General features: G+C 45.6%; 1 protein-coding gene across 1 annotated transcript in view; it reads right to left on the bottom strand.

The window, feature by feature from the left end:
- The window catches only part of JCAD (junctional cadherin 5 associated), a 75,638-nt gene that overhangs the window by 55,445 nt on the left and 4,151 nt on the right, over positions 1-16,042 (bottom strand). The window lies entirely within an intron of this gene.

Genomic DNA, 16,042 nt, shown 5'->3' with positions numbered 1-16,042 from the left:
TGGATTGCTATATGGGACACAGGTTTTGCAGAAACTCTGAGAAGACAGTGGCCAGGGAGAGCTGTGCAATCACAAAAGACCACTTGAAGGGGATGAGATGCCCCTACAGGATGGGGAGAAGGTAGGGCCTCCAAGTGAGGGACCATATGAGTTATGAGCCAAAGATGTGAGGACTAGTTTCAAGAACCAAAGATGTGTGTTTGAAACCCTGGATATGGGTGGGGAGTGATGGGCTGGCCCTCAAGATGCCCTCCAGCCTCTTTGCAGCTAGGCTGAGAGCCCAAATCTCTAGCATTATTCATGACTCAGTTTCCCTGTTCTATTTAAGAGTGCCCATGGATTTAAGGTGATGTTGTCCAATTCATGGGATTCTATATAAGTATCATGTCATCTGCATATAGTGACAATTTTACCTCTTTTCTTCCAATTTGGATCCCTTTTATTTCTTTTTCTTGCCTGATTGCTATGGCTAGGACTGTCAATACTATGTTGACTAGAAGTGGTGAGAGTGGGCATCCTTGTCTTGTTCTAGATTTTAGTGAGAAGGCTTTCAACTTTTCACTGTTGAGTATTATGTGGCTGAGTTGACATGAGCTGCATTAGACAACAGTCAGGAGCTCACTGCTTTCTGTCTACCCACAGGATGACGTCAGTAGCCCAAGGTGGAACTTCTGTCTGTGTGTGGACCTCGCCAGTTGTCTTAGCTTTGGACTTTCAATGGTGAATTCTACCTGCTGAGAGCCATGTCACAAATCCAGATTAATTATGACCTCGGGTGGGTGGAAATCCAATCCCACTACTGAAAAAAAATTTGTTCAATGTTTTGTTCCATCTGACAAAAGGTGTCATCACTCTAGTAACTATGGGACTTCCCGTACCCATACAATAGATCAAGAAACAAAGAGCTATCCACCTAACTTTTTCCAACCAGTGGATCTGAACTCTTTCCAGTCAGAGGCATACGATTTGAAAATGTTCACATACTTCTTATAAACCAATAAATCAGATCAGGTTGATAAGTCAGAAATTGTGTTCTAAAAGGTATATGGATCTATTTCTCTCTATTTTGAAAGTATGGAATACTTTCAAAGTTTGTGTAGAATTTTATTTCTTGCTAAAGAACTCCTGCTGTTGCCTGTCAGAACAGCAGGATGGGTATGGGGAAATGAACCCCGGACTTGGGGTCCAGAGCCTTGGGTGGAAATCCTGGCTCTTCTGAGTTAGGGGCACCTGGATGTGGACAAAGCCTTATTCCCCATCGGTGACACAGAGTCACACTCCAGCCTCTTCAAGCCTTCACACACTCCACCCCAGGTGGGAGGCAAAGTGGTACCTGATTGTCAAGTTGGCGAGGAGCTGAACTCACTCAGCCTGGCCCCTTCTTCCTTCCTCCATCCTCCATCCTCCCTCCGCAGTGACAGTCCAGCACACATTCCAAGCCTGTGTTTGAGGGGCCAGCCTGTAGGTGTTCAGCAATCACACTGTGCATGGCAGGGAAAATGTATCTAACCTAGGGACGTGGTGGCCAACAGACTGAAAACACATTCCCTGACATATTTTATCAGCAATACAACTGCCTGACTTGACTGGCTCCAAATGTGGGGAGGGAAAAGCAGAGGGGGATTGGGTTATGTGTCTGTCCTATTCAAAAGGACCTAGCATGGTACCTGGAACCTCACTGGACTTGAGTCAACTACTCCTTCAAATTCATGAAGGTAGAGAAAGAGGATCTCTTAGAAAAAAGCCAAGTGGGCTGAGTGTGAAAATTCTAAACAGGCAGTTGGAAGCAGCTGATATGACTTCCAACTCCCAAAGATAGATGATTAGCATTAGAATAGGAAACAGCACATGTTTCTCCCCACGGGGACGTTCAGGGTAAAGCAGTCGCTCTTCAGAGCTCCAGGGCACACCACCGTTCTGAGGGAGGAATGCTCACTGCAGGCTCCCGGTTCATTTGTTGACTTGGAACAAGCAGAGGGAATCTGCCGGCTCCGTGTTCGGGTTGTAAATCAAACAGTTTGGGAGACAGCAACATGAAGGCCCTGATTCAATTTCGCTTTCCTTTCTCTTTTCAAAATAATCAGGTTCAAAAACACAGTGACCCCAAAGGAAGAGCTGGACAAAGTCCATTTGGTTTCCAGGCCTTGAGGTGGGAAGAGAAAAAAGACCCAGCAGGGACAAGTGACCTCTAGCCCAAGAAGGAAGGGCGTGTACAAAAAAGAATGCTCACTAACCAAAAAGGAGATGCAGAAGCCATGGATGGTGAGGGTGGGCCTTCTGCCTGCAGCTGCCTCTCCCTGGCTGAGGAACTGCCCTGTGGAGGTGTCGGCGAATGGCTCCCTGAGAACTGGGGGCTTGGAGAAGAGCACCTGTCCCCCAGACCTGAGACAGCACGGCTCCTCTCCCCGTCTCATCTGGCTGCCCCATCTGGCAGCTCCGTGCAGAATTACTGCTGTGCATCCATCTGTGGGATCTCAGGAACAGCAGAGATGATGGCGTGACAGGTGGAGGTCCTGCTGGATTTTTTTAGTTGCTGCTAATGGCTGTCTAGGGACACAAGTGTCAGAAGACCTTTTTGGAAACCCCTTCTGGAATATGCAGAATATCTAGCATTGACTGGAGAGTTGTTTCCTAGAATCTGGGAGGACCACTGCCGTCTTGGTAGCCGTGACGCCGTCTGGTTTCTCCAGGGGGGTGAGAAGTCACCGTGGATGAGTTAATCACTCGGAAATGAGCAGCAGATGTCAGCTGTCCAGTGAACAGCAAGGCTTTTGTGTTTTGAGGCTTTTAAAGTGTGTGCACACACATATCAACTCCGCAGTTTAAAAGTTATTCACAGTTCATGAAAAACACGATTGTGTCAAATAAATTCAAAATGGCCAGTGTATTTTGTTCCCAATTATGTTTATGAAAATGGTCAAAGGAATGTCTGTGTCCCAGGAGTTAACATCAAGGATATAAAACCTCGTTAACACTCACCTTCTCAACTTAACGGTGCTTATTTAACTAAATGTTATTTTTTTTTAACATTTTTTATTGATTTATAATCATTTTACAATGTTGTGTCAAATTCCAGTGTTCAGCACAATTTTTCAGTTATTCATGGACATATACACACTCATTGTCACATTTTTTTCTCTGTGAGTTATCATAACATTTTGTGTATATTTCCCTGTGCTATACAGTGTAATCTTGTTTATCTATTCTACAATTTTGAAATCCCAGTCTATCCCTTCCCACCCTCCACCCCCCTGGTAACCACAAATCTGTATTCTCTGTCTGTGAGTCTATTTCTGTCCTGTATTTATGCTTTGTTTTTGTTTGTTTGTTTGTTTTTGTTTTTGTTTTTTAGATTCCACATATGAGCGATCTCATATGGTATTTTTCTTTCTCTTTCTGGCTTACTTCACTTAGAATGACATTCTCCAGGAGCATCCATGTTGCTGCAAATGGCATTATGTTGTTGGTTTTTATGGCTGAGTAGTATTCCATTGTATAAATATACCACATCTTCTTAACTAAATGTTATGGTCTTTCATTTAGAGGTTGTCACCCAAGAAGCTGCTGGGCCCAGCCCCATGATTTCAGTGCTGTGTATGTTCCTTTGTGTCCCAAGCAAGTTACACTAAATACAGTCCAAGCACATCAGCATCCCAACCCCATCACAGACACTATCTACGTACTTGCTAATTGCTTGAGATGCTTTTTATGAGAAATATCTGCACAGGTGACAGACAGCCAGTGATAGGTGGGTGGATAAAAGAGGTGGTTAAGAGAAGAAAAATGTGAACGTTCTAGATTGTTCCCTGGTCTACTCCAAAAGCCCTTTCCCTGCTCAGTCAAAGGTTCTGTCAAACCAGAAACTGAAAATCGAGACACGGCAGGAAAGGGGGTGCATCCAGGCCCCTGGGACAGGGGTGTCCTCACAAGGCAGAGGGAGGAGCCCCCATCAACTCACTGTCTGTTGACTTCTGCTCTAATTCACATGCTATTGATTTACTGGGGTCGAGGGAGGGAGGGAACCAGAGCCAACCCCACGGCGAGATTAGAAGTGGAAGCCTCAGCACTGACCTGGACCTCACACGCTCATAAATGTCTTTCCAGGTCCGATTTGCCTGGACCACAGGTGCCGAGACATCTCCCCATCCTCCCAGCTCAACAAAACCTTTAAAACTCTGGAGGATTAACAACAGGGTGACTTAAAGGCAACTGACTGGTACGTCTGTGGTACGCTCTGCCTGCCATATGATTTCTGACAGCCGTTTGGCATCATGAAAAGATCACTAAACAGAGCTAAGAAAAAACTTCTCAAAAATAGATGCAATTCTGGATGAGATTTGAATAGCATCGTGGACTTTCTGTTTAAATTTATCTTGAAAGGAAGTTCCTGTTACAGGCAGGGCTGAGAGGATGGTTAAAGTCGGCGGCACGAACACATGCAGACAGACATCAGATGTCCCCAGAGGGATGTGGGAGATGTGGAAAGATGGCTTGATCAGCTCTGGGCAGCAACAGCTACATTTTCAACCTTATTCAAGTTCTTTAACGCCAATATACTTGAGGGCTAAAATCAAAGGTATGTTTTCAACAACACATGGGGATCCTTTCAAAAGAGAAAGGGGAGTGGAGACTGAGAACGAGGGTGGGGTGGGCAGGGGGTTGTGTGTTGGGGGACCCAAGTAGTGGGGAGACCAGAGACATGCACGTGCATGGCAGGGCCCTGGAAGAGGGTAGCAGGCTAAGCAGAGCATCTGGGAGCTTCCACAGGTGTCAAAACCATCACAACCACCCTACCTCTTCCATCCACTCAGACCACAGCTGGCAGGTCGAAATATCCTAGCTTCCCAAACCTGGGGGAAGAAGCATCAGATGGCTCTTGGGGACACGTGCGCTCGTGGACAACATCCCAGGCAAAAGCCTCACCTCTGAGCACACAGCCCAGTGCTGCAGATCACATGGAGCAGTAAGCGGCTTAGAAGCTTCAAGAAGGAAGCATCTTCCTTCCATAGACAGCGTCAGGAGCGGCACGTGGGATGCTGGGTGCTTGCAGCTAGAATGTTCCTGGTTTCACTATTTGTAAATGTGTCCCTAAGCCCATGACAGAGGACCATTTGTCCTTCCGAAGAGGCTCAGAGCGGGGTCAGCGTGAGCGCCGTGCTTGGGAGAGAGCGAGCCACTTAGCTGGAGAGCAAGCTTTGCTAATGGCTTAGCGTCCGCGCCTCAGCACAGGCTCTGCTGCTTCTCTGCTCAGCAACTCTTGCGAGGAGGTGCTGGAAACAGAAAAGGTTCTGTTGGGGGAAAGTTTTCATAAAGAGAGACGACTCTGCACGAGGATTTCTGAAAGTGAAAAGCATGCAAAATGCTCCAAGTAAACGTGGAAAGACAGAAAAAAGAAACATTGGGTAAACTGGAAAAAAACGGAAAGGATACAGGACAGAATTTGACATCCGCAGATGTGCCAGGGTCCTGGGTGTTAAGTCAATGATACGTTTCAATTTTTAGATGGGCTCTCCATGTAGCTCCTGAGGCCAAGCAGTAAAAGGAATCCATCTTTAGCCAACACTAAGTATCACTCAAGTTGGGCGTGCTTTAAATGTTGGTAATACCCAGTCTTCCGGTTTTCCCAAGTGGATCCCGATGGCGTACTCTTTCTACGACAATTTTCTGCTGTCCATGTATTAAGAGTCACTTACAAGCCCATTTTCATTGTTTTCCTCATCTGGGCACCCCCATCAGTTTGAATAACTTAGAGTGGGCATGTCAGTAAAACCGGGGTGCATTCAGGCTGCCTTGGAGAGGTGGGAGAGGCAGAGGGCCCGCAGTGGGGCACCTTCAGGACTGCAGAACAGAGAAAGAGGCTGAGGGTTTGCCAACCCAAAGATGAGTGTCTGCTTACAGATGGTGCCTTGAATCCCTGTGTTCCTGCAGACACCTCCCGACCTCTACCCACCCTGTACTATCGCAGCACTCGGGGATCCAAGCACTGAAGCCAAGGGAAGCCCAGGGACAGAGACTGGCTTAGAGATCAGGCAAGTATTTGGAGGCCAAGTTTCTTTAATAGGCACCTCCAAAGTAAACGCAAAACTCTCTGGTTTTTGTAGAGTAGTGGTTTATTGATACCGCTTGCAGTAATGGGCGCTTGGGTGTCTTGTTATAAAGAGTTCGGGACTTTGTGGGATTCTGTCTTTCCTGCCTCGTGCTTTGCTAGGCCCCTGAGGACTTCCTGAGTGTGAGCGGGCTGCTGCCATTCTCAGGGAAGGCATGTGACACTTCTTTGGGGATTGCTGTAGGAAGCCACCAGAAACGTGCCTTCTGGCAAGGCACTGTTGCAGGAGTTCCTTGCTGCTGGAGTGCCTATGACATCACACTGTTATAAATCTACTTAGCTGAGGCTCCCTAAGGATCTTATTTTTATAGCATCTGTGTCTAGCATAGTGCTTGGCGTGCAGTAGACAGTTTTAAATACTTGAACAAATGAATAATGAATATACCAAGAAAAAAGAAAATTTCTAGTGGGCAGCAGTTTCTAGTGGCCCTGTGGGTGGAGGAGGTTTGCCCAGGCTGAGAAATGGACCAGGACCCTGGGCCACAGACCCCTCCCTGCCACTGGGTACCTACCTAGAGCTTCTTTAAGCAGGTAGATGAGGACTTGATCTCAGTGGACAAGCGGCCACAGGAAGAATCTTCTTGAGTCTCCCCAACTACAGAGAATATTCCTCCTAAACTCATAGTATATTTCATATTTAACTTTTCAGCTTTGTCAGTTTCTTTTCTTTTTTTTTTTTTTTTTGTACTTAAGTCAAGATGAGAATTCAAGAACTGTGTCCTGGAGGGCTACTGTGAAATATGGGAGCGATAGGGGACCAAGTCAGACCCCTGGCACCATGGGGTCGCTGTCACTGTGTGAGGGTCGGTATATAACAGCCACCTTCCCACTGAAGGCAGAGGACCCTTTCCACCGCTTGCGCCCCCTGTGCAGCCCTGGGGGAGTGGGTGGTGGTCTTATGGAAAGAACCTGTTCTCCCACTTCTCAAAACTAAAGCATCATTCCTGCCTTCATAAAGCCTAGCCACCCACTCCCACCTTTCTTCCCACTTGCCCACACACACCTCACAGACTCAGCCTACCAATTCCCTGTCATCCTCACCACCCCGTGGCCTGGCCGGCTTTCCTTCTCCCGGGTCTCCCCAGGATGTGGCGTCGTCTCCAATCTCCTCCTTTTCCCACACTCTCTCTCAGACAAGCATACTGAGTCCCCCATCCTGGCTGAGCAGGATGCTGGACCCAGGGATACCACTCTCAGGCTGGGGCGGGTTCAGGCTGGTGCACCATGAACAATGGTCTCGTTGGGTCCCTTTGATCCTTTCCCTTGATTTGCCTGTGGCCCTGGGACAAACGTTATGTCCATTCTCTGTGCCCTGGAACTCTGGGTCCTTCCCTGGTCCACACCCCCGTTTTTCTCTCCTGCCTCAAACTTGCAGTTCCCAGTTTTGCCCCTGATGGAGAGAGAGTCCATGGCCCTCATCCCTTGAAGTTACTTTCTGATGCCTGGCCCTTTTCTCCACTTCCAGTTCAGTATTGCTGATGGATATTTACTAGCCAGTGATTACAGCTGATTTTATCCATGGGTGAATCATGGCTTTAAAAACTATTGTTCCAAACGAAGTCCTGAGCCAGCCTCGCCAGTGGCCCTGTGGCCTCAGTAACAGTGCCAGTGGCCCAGGTGCCTGGTCTGTGTTGTTTCAGCTCCAACCAGAGCCAGTACCTGCTCCCCAGCTGATCCTATTTCTAAACTTGTATCCCCATCTGACCCACCATAACTTGGAAATTTTGCTTGGAGGTGTGCATTTAGTTCTCAACTCACTTACACTTCATATATCCTCGTTTCATAGCATTTGCCCCGCTGTGTTTTTATTATCAGCAGACCTCCAAGATATTGTGGGTTTGGTTCCAGACCACAGCAATAAAGCAAATATCGCACTAAAGCAAGTCACAGGAATTTTTCAGTTTCCCAGTGCATATGAAAGTTCTGTTTATACAATACTCTATTAAGTGTGCAATGGCATTCTGGCTAAAAATAGAAAAAAACCCAAAAAACAATGTACATGCCTTAATTTAAAAATACTTTCTTGCTAAAAAATGCTAACCATCATCTAAGCCTTCAGCAAAGTGTCATCTTTTTGCTGGTGGAGGGTTTGCAATATTGCGAGAATTATCAAAATATGACACAAAGACGTGAAGTGAGCAAATGCTGTTGGGAAAATGGCACTGATAGGCTTACTCAATGCAGGGTTGCCGCAAACCTTCAATCTGTAAAAAACGCAACATCCACAAAGCACAGTGCAAGGCGGTGTGCCTGCGTCTGCTCACCTGCTGGTCCCCAGGCCAGGCTGCCAGCTCCTGTTGGGCAGGAACCGCCGCCTCTCACTCATCTTTGGATCGTGAGTGCCTGGTACAGGACAGGTGTTCAGAACATCTTCACAGCCACTCAGGTTAGCAGCTGAGGTTCTCAAGGGGAGAGACCTTACAGAATCCTAAAACCCCAGCCTCGCCGTGGACAGAACTTTACCCAGAAAGCAGTGATGAGGACAAATGACCGAATGAGCAAGAGACAGGCTGTTCCCACCCAGTCTAGAGACTTCCTGTAGTTTTGTCTGTTTCTATTTGCTTTTTGTCAAGTGGAATTTCTCTCTGAAACTCAGGTCATGTCCAATCAGCTGACCACAACAGTCAGGAAAAAAATTTGCTGCTGTTCCACTTTTTTTTTTTCCACTGTCAGTAAAAGCCAAGGTTTAGTGCATGCAAGCCACACTGTCAGCAGAGAAGCTAGAGTGTCTGGAAGCTTCCAGAAAGACGCAACCAGCTTGGACCAGTAAGACCTCCTCTCCTTGTCACATTGCCTTGCTGAGTCCTCCTGACCCACCTCCCCAGCCTCCAGAGGTACCAGGAGAAGGGGGGCACATGCATCTGAGAGCAGAGGGCCGAGCGGCCGGCCTTGGGGGTGCACAGTCATGTGACACAGAGCTGGGTTCCTGCTGTGCCTCAAGCCCGTCCCCAAGCCTCAGTCTCTCCATCTGTAAGATGTGGGAAATGCTGCCCCCATCACGTTGTTACCGGGATGAATGATGTCTAAGCTCTGTCATTATTGTTGTGATTATTACTGAAACCTCTAGGCACAGACCACATTCTCACACTGGCACATAATAAAAATCAAGGAATCGCTAATGTATTATTCATCACACCTTGACGTGGCTTTTATGTAACATGCAGCCGGAATAGCTTCCATCTATTTCTTCTTTCATTTGCTATTCTGAGCTCAGGACACAGGGTAACTAGCTCATTAGTTCAACAAGCTGATTTTGTTTTTAGAAAATGAGCATCTGTTTGTGCCATGGTCTCAAGTTCCGGAACGTACCTGGTTTCCTGAGGTTGAGACAGGCACTAAAGAAGGCTCGGGTGATGTCTTGGAATTTCTCAAACAGATGGTTAAGGCTGCCTGACACGTATGTGATGGGTTTCTATTTGGAGACCCTGTGGGAAGGTGAATCAAGCAAGAGCTCAGATTTTCCCAGGGAGCAACTGTAGAATTTTAATTAGCTTTGGGTCCATTTCTCTGCTGGAAATAGCAGATCCCTGAGCATTTCTTCAATACATTACAGTAATTATAACAATTCTGAAAGGAATAATTTACAGAATGTATTTTTGTGCACTTAGAGGAACAAGACAGGCTGATACATGCCTGGAGTTACTGTCAGCTAGACGTGTAAAAATATTAGCGGCAATCATGCACACCATTTGGTCCACGGTCTCCGCCGACACTCTAAGACAGTACTGTGCACCTGAACTTTCTGCAGTGATACAAGTGTTCAGATCTGTGCTGTCTCATAGGGTGGCCGCTGGCCACATGGGACCGTCAAGCACTTGAAATGTGGCTAGTGTGACTAAGGCCTGAATTTTTCACTTTATTTAATTTTAACTAATTGAAATTTAAATAGCTGCCTGGGGCCGGTGGCTACCATACTGGACAGCACAGCTCTAAGGCACTAGATGGAGCTCCCTGTAGCCGTCCTGAAATTTAGAGCATCAGAGGGACATAGGAGGGAACCCACAAGGCATCCGAGGGGACCACAAAGCCCACGAATTCCAGCTCATCTGAAGCCTCTCCATTTAGTCCCCTGGCTACTCGTCTCACAACAGATTGGAAGCATCCAATTAAAGCGAGAGGCAGACACAGTAGTAGCCGCCGGAAATGAAAAGGCTGAGACAGACCAGAATTTCAAAAGTAGAAAACAGTCTAGGATTACTGAATGTAGGACAAGCAGCCTTTAGACCTCGAAAGTATGGTATTTGATGCCTCAGACAGGGCATCAAAGAGATGATGATTTACATGAGAAAATGTTAAGAGGTCAAGGATGGACAGAAGGAAGGACAGAGTTCGAGCAAGTTGCCTCCAGAACTTTGTCCATCAACAGTGGGAAAAACAGAAATGGTGTGGACACAAACTGGTAAGTGCTGGCTGTCTGGAGAGTCCAGCTGCTGGTCGCAGCCCATTTCCCCTGTCAGCAAGAATCTGTATGACATCCTGCTGCTCTTGGGATAAAATACCGAGTCACCATGACCCTTGGGACGGCCAGACGGAGCTTTGCTCAGTGCTCCTGCCTCAGTTTACCCCACGTCTCCTGACTGTCCTCTGGCTACGCTGATCTTCCTTCTGCTTCTGGAAGATGCCACAATCCTTCCCCGAAGGACTCTGCATGCGCCATTCTCTCTCTAAAAGGACCCTTTCACTGGCCCGTCCCTCTCCCCTTCAGACCCCAGCTCAAACCGGCACTGCATGGACAGCCTGCTTACACCCCCACCCCTCCCTTCCCCAGCTGGACCTGATTCCTTTGTTATTCTCTCTTCTACCTGAGCTCCTGGGCTCAAAGCACCTACTAGAATATATGTACATATATTCATCAGTGAGATGACTTGCTTTATTCCTTGTAAACTCTGGGAAAGCAGGATTTCTGTTTGGCCTGATTCATTCACCTTTGTGTCCCCAGTGCCTGGCTGATATTCAAGAAATGCTGAATTACGAATATATGTATGTATGTGCAAGACTGGGACATTGTGCTGTACACCAGAAACTGACACATTGTAACTGACTATACTTCAATTAAAAAACTAAAAAACAAAATAAAATAAAATAAACATTTTCCAAAAAGAAATGCTGAATGAAAGAATGAATGAGTTCTGGTTTACTGCTAAGACTTTCAGGATGACAAGCATCCTCCAATTCTTAACATGTTCACATCTTTTTATAAACTCTTTGGAATGACTCATCTTCTCTTTGAGAGCTATTTCAAAGTTCTTACTGTCCAATAACTTTTTGTCGTGAAATCTTCAACCTTAAAATTCCACCCACTTCTCCCTTATTTGCTCCACTGACTACAATCACCCCCAAACTTCCTGTTTCCTTTAAGCCATCGGATCTCATGTTGGCAAGCCGGATGGTTCCTGTCATCTGTGGCTCTCTGCTCAGCGATGCAATTTTCCTGATTTGTTTCAGTTTCCTTAACTTGATTTCCCCGATAGCCTCTGAACTCTGAGTTTACTTTCTCTCTGTCGGGAGAGATGCATTGTCCTTTGAGATTTTTAATTTATCCTCCATGTGATTTTTGTCCATCATCTCTTCCAGGGACTTGCTCTAAATTTGTAATCTTTCTATTCCTTATTCTTTCCCTTTTAAAGAAAAGTATTCAAAAGTGGGGGAAATGAAACCTACATTTATTTCCAACCCTTCTTACTTCTTTTTTTTTTAATGGAGTTACTGGGGATTGAACCCAGTTCCTTGTGCATGCTAAGCACATGTTCTACCACTGAGCTATACCCTCCCCTACTTCTTACCTCTGAAACATAAAACAACATTATAAAACATAGATCTCAGTTAATCATTTCCAGAACCTTCCAGGGATTCCCAGCTTCCCATTTTCTGTCTCATTTCATTTTTTCCCCCCTGAACAAATTAGGAGTAAAAAACTACCATTAGTCCTATGCCCCCCTCCTTAAACCTCAGGCTTCATTCTCTTCTTTAGAATGAGCTTTCTTCATTGCTTAAGTGATTTCCCTTTCTAATAGTCCTTATTTAGTACCAGATTCTTGCTATAAATTTCATTTTTTTTAGCGAGTATTTAGTGAGCCCCTGTCATGTGCCAGGCACTGTGTTAGGGAAACAGTAATGAATAAGGTAAAAGAAAAATCTCTAACTTCATGGAGACCACATTTTGCAGGGAGAGGTATAGCAAACATTAATGGCACATGCAGCATCATTTTAGACAGTGATAAAGTCTGCACGTAATGTAATGCTGTAGGATAAATGCGATCTACAGTGGAAAAAAATCTGAATTTATAACTCCTTGCCCACAGGAATGCGGTGACAGTTCTGTGAGTGAATGTATGCATAATGTATAGAGGACGGTTCATTATTCCTGGTGGCAACTGTGCTTTGGTTTTTCAGCACAGAGTCCTGTCATAAGTGTATTTAAAAATCCTGGCACTATTGTTGTTATTTTTAATGAGAGGGAAGATTATCCACTCGAGAGACACTTACGGGGTGTCTTCTGCGGGCGAGGCACTACCATACGTGTGAAGTGCAGTGAAGGAGAGAAACTCTTCGACGCTCTGACTTCAGAAGCAGGACTGAACTAACAGGCAGGCTCCATGTGGCCTCTGCCTGGGAAAGGCCACTGAGGCACGGGGTGAGCTGGCCTGTCACCCTCAGACTGCTCTCCCACCCCGGTCAGATTTCGGCAGCTCCAGATGGTAGAGCCCTGGTTATTACTGTTTTTGTTTTTTGGGGTTTTTTTTTTTTTTTTTGCATATAAATCTTCCCTTTATTGTGTGTACCTTTAAACAACAGACATCTCAAAAAAACCCAAAACAAAACAGAAGCAACTGTCTCAGACTAAATTACATTATTTTCCATATTGCATTGAATGGAATATTCAGATTGTAATTTGCCTACAAAGTATCAAATTGCATCACAGTAGGGAATTAAATTTCAAATTAAAACTGCCTAGTGTGCTTCTGTTTTGGAATATCATGTGAACAACCGATCACCAAAACACAGTTGTAAGTTGTAGAGTAAAATGTGCTTTTGCACCCTATTGAAGACACTTAATTCAAAAAATAAAAAGAAAGGAAAACTAGAAATCGCAGTTTAACATCTCTTTCTAAGTTCACAACACTCTGGGAAATTGAAGGTGTCTTATTTTCCTTATGAACAACATCAAAAGCAATAATAAATTAAGCCCCAAGAAAGAAAAAAGAAGGAAATCCTGCCACATGCAGCATCATGGATGGGCTGGAAGAAAACCATGCTAAGTGAGTGCAGCAGGGCTCCATGCTACAAGACTCCACCAAGATGAACTATTCTTTTGTTACAATATTTGCAGATGCATTAAAAGGACAGGAAGCCCAGCAACTCAGACTCACAGACTCAGAGCTGAAAGGAACTTCATATGTCGTATGTCTATTTCACAGATGGGGAAATCTATACACACACACACACACGTGTACATAAACACACACACACACACATATACACATAAATATCCAGTTCTTTTGATCCCAAACCAGCCTTTTCTCTAGCATTTCTATAATGACCTCCTGACAATAAACATTCAGAGAGTCAACTTTTCAATTCAATTCAACCAACCTTTTCTGTTTGGTTATGTGCAAAACTGCCTGCAAAATCCTATAGGAGACATATGGACAGGGTCCTGTTTCCATTTTCAAGGACTCTGCTACATAACACAGGAGATACAACTCAAAGTGGTGGGGGTGGGTATAGCTCAGTGGTAGAGTGCATGCCTAGCACGCAGGAGGTCCTCAGTTCAATCCCCAGTACCTCCATTAAAAAAATTAATGAATAAATAAATCTTTAAAACATTACATTAAAAAAAAAAGTGGTAAATGCTACAGTAAAGGCACAAAACAAATACCACGGACCTAGACTAGAAGAGATGAACTCTAGCTTGACCAGCTCTGCTCGGAACCAGCCTGAGGGAATCAGATGTTAGGTCAAGGAGCCTGGTCCCAGACTGTGGGGCTCACGAGGCTGGAGGGTGTTGTGGGTGGGAGAGGAGAATAAACCACCTTCACGAGGGGCTCCCCAGGCCACGTGAAGGGAGTCTGAACTTGATAAGTCAAGGTCTGGGGCAGAGGAGTAACTTCATCACAACTGGGCTTTCTGATGAAACTCCCAGGAGAGAGTAGAGAGGCGGGGTGGCCGTCGGCTGGAAAACGGCAGCCGGATTCTGTTATTCATGTGTTACCCGTGATCCTAACAGTTAACGGTGATTGAATGTGCTAAGAGCTTTGCATACATTAGCTCACTTAATTGTCACAACACTCCAGCGGGCTGGAAGCTTTTATCATCTCGATTTTACGGATGGGGGAAACTGAAGCTCAGAGAAAGTTACATGCTGGAAAGAGGCAGATTGGAGAAGCCACCAGGATGGTTTTATTCCTAAATCCACCCTCTTAACTGTGATGCTGTATTGCCCTGTGCTCACTCCATTTGGCAATGATTTTGTTAAGGAGGGTGCAGAGGGGAGACACGTCTACTGTGGCTGCTGTTGAAAAGGAAGATTAGGAGACAAGTTGAACTTGACTGTGCTTGTCACCCGCCTTCACTGCGGGTGACATTTAACCCCCAAGGGCCCCCTTTTACCAATTTCCTGGCTCAGTCTCTCATCTGCAATTTGTATGTGCTAAATCATACAGTATAATTTTATTATCGATTTAAGAAAATTAAGAATCAGGAAAGCAGGGCTACTATAAAAGTATCCCAGGTCATATTTTTCAAAGGCTAATGCCAGTTGGGTAGCTGTTTTGTTTGTGTCATCTGCGACTGTAAATTAGCCTTGCCGCTCATTGACATGACTGCTCTTGAGAAATACAAAAGATCAAAGGTTGATTTTACAAGCTTTGTGCAAAAATCAGAATGCTGATCCTGTACCCTGACCTGGTTCAGCCCCAGCCCCAGTTAACCTTATGCTAACCTTTCTAATCACTGATTTCCTAGTGTCAACATCTAGGAAGAAACACACCCCTCCCTTCAGGACAAAAACCTCCTAGGGCACTGAGACCCCAAGCTTTATTTGTGTTTCACCCCAGTTCCAGAACAACAGAACTATGATTGCAGATAACGCTCTAAACGTCCTCTATCATTGCACAGAGATGTTTTATGCCAGGAAAAGTCCATCCTGAAGAAGCAAAAGCATGCTTGGTGGGGGAGGTTCATGGGGATGATCACGGCCTGCAGAGCTTCTGTCCCTGTGTTAGATCTAACTCTTTACCCAGGTGGGGACTTGACTGATGGGGGCAGGTCCTGTGTCTCCCTCCCAGTGAGACTGTCAGGGCACTTACAGGGAGCTTACATACAGATGTGTTAAATGAAAACGGATATAAATTAATGACTGACTGAATGAAATCAGAAAACATACTGTCCAAGAAAGTCAGTCCTAAATCCCCTTCATTTCAGAATGAAGATGAAATGCTTACCTGGTTTTTAATTGCATAAGGGACAACTTCCTGAAAGCTTTCTCTGTTTTTATTTTTGGCCATACCATTTAAACAATATATGCACCCTCTCATGGGGTGCCCTTCCTCTGCCTAAGACTCCGTAGTCAGAAGCTTCTGTTCCAGAAATATGTCAAGAGCCCTATCTTGTGATAACAGTAGCCCTATTTGAGGGTGGGAGGGGCTGTCCATACGGTGTATTTGGCTCCGAATTTTTCTCTTTATTCAGGCTCAGAGCTGGAGAAGTCTTATGATTGGGGAACTTTGCTTTGCAACGGGGAGATGCAAATTTTATCTGAGAGAGAGAGATTCCAGGCATGGACCAGTATCACATGAGCAAGAGAGAGGCTCACAAGAAGGTCCCCCATCACCCCCAGCATCCGGTTCCTCATACACACACACACACACACATTGCCTGGTGTCCACAGCCAGAAGCAGGAGAGGTAGTGATCGTCTGTCCCCTCAGAGTTTTCCC

Source organism: Camelus dromedarius, chromosome 26 (assembly GCF_036321535.1).
Source record: "Camelus dromedarius isolate mCamDro1 chromosome 26, mCamDro1.pat, whole genome shotgun sequence".
Lineage (NCBI taxonomy): Eukaryota > Metazoa > Chordata > Mammalia > Artiodactyla > Camelidae > Camelus > Camelus dromedarius.
Note: the sequence above shows the minus strand (reverse complement) of the source record. Positions and strands in the feature narration are given on the sequence as shown.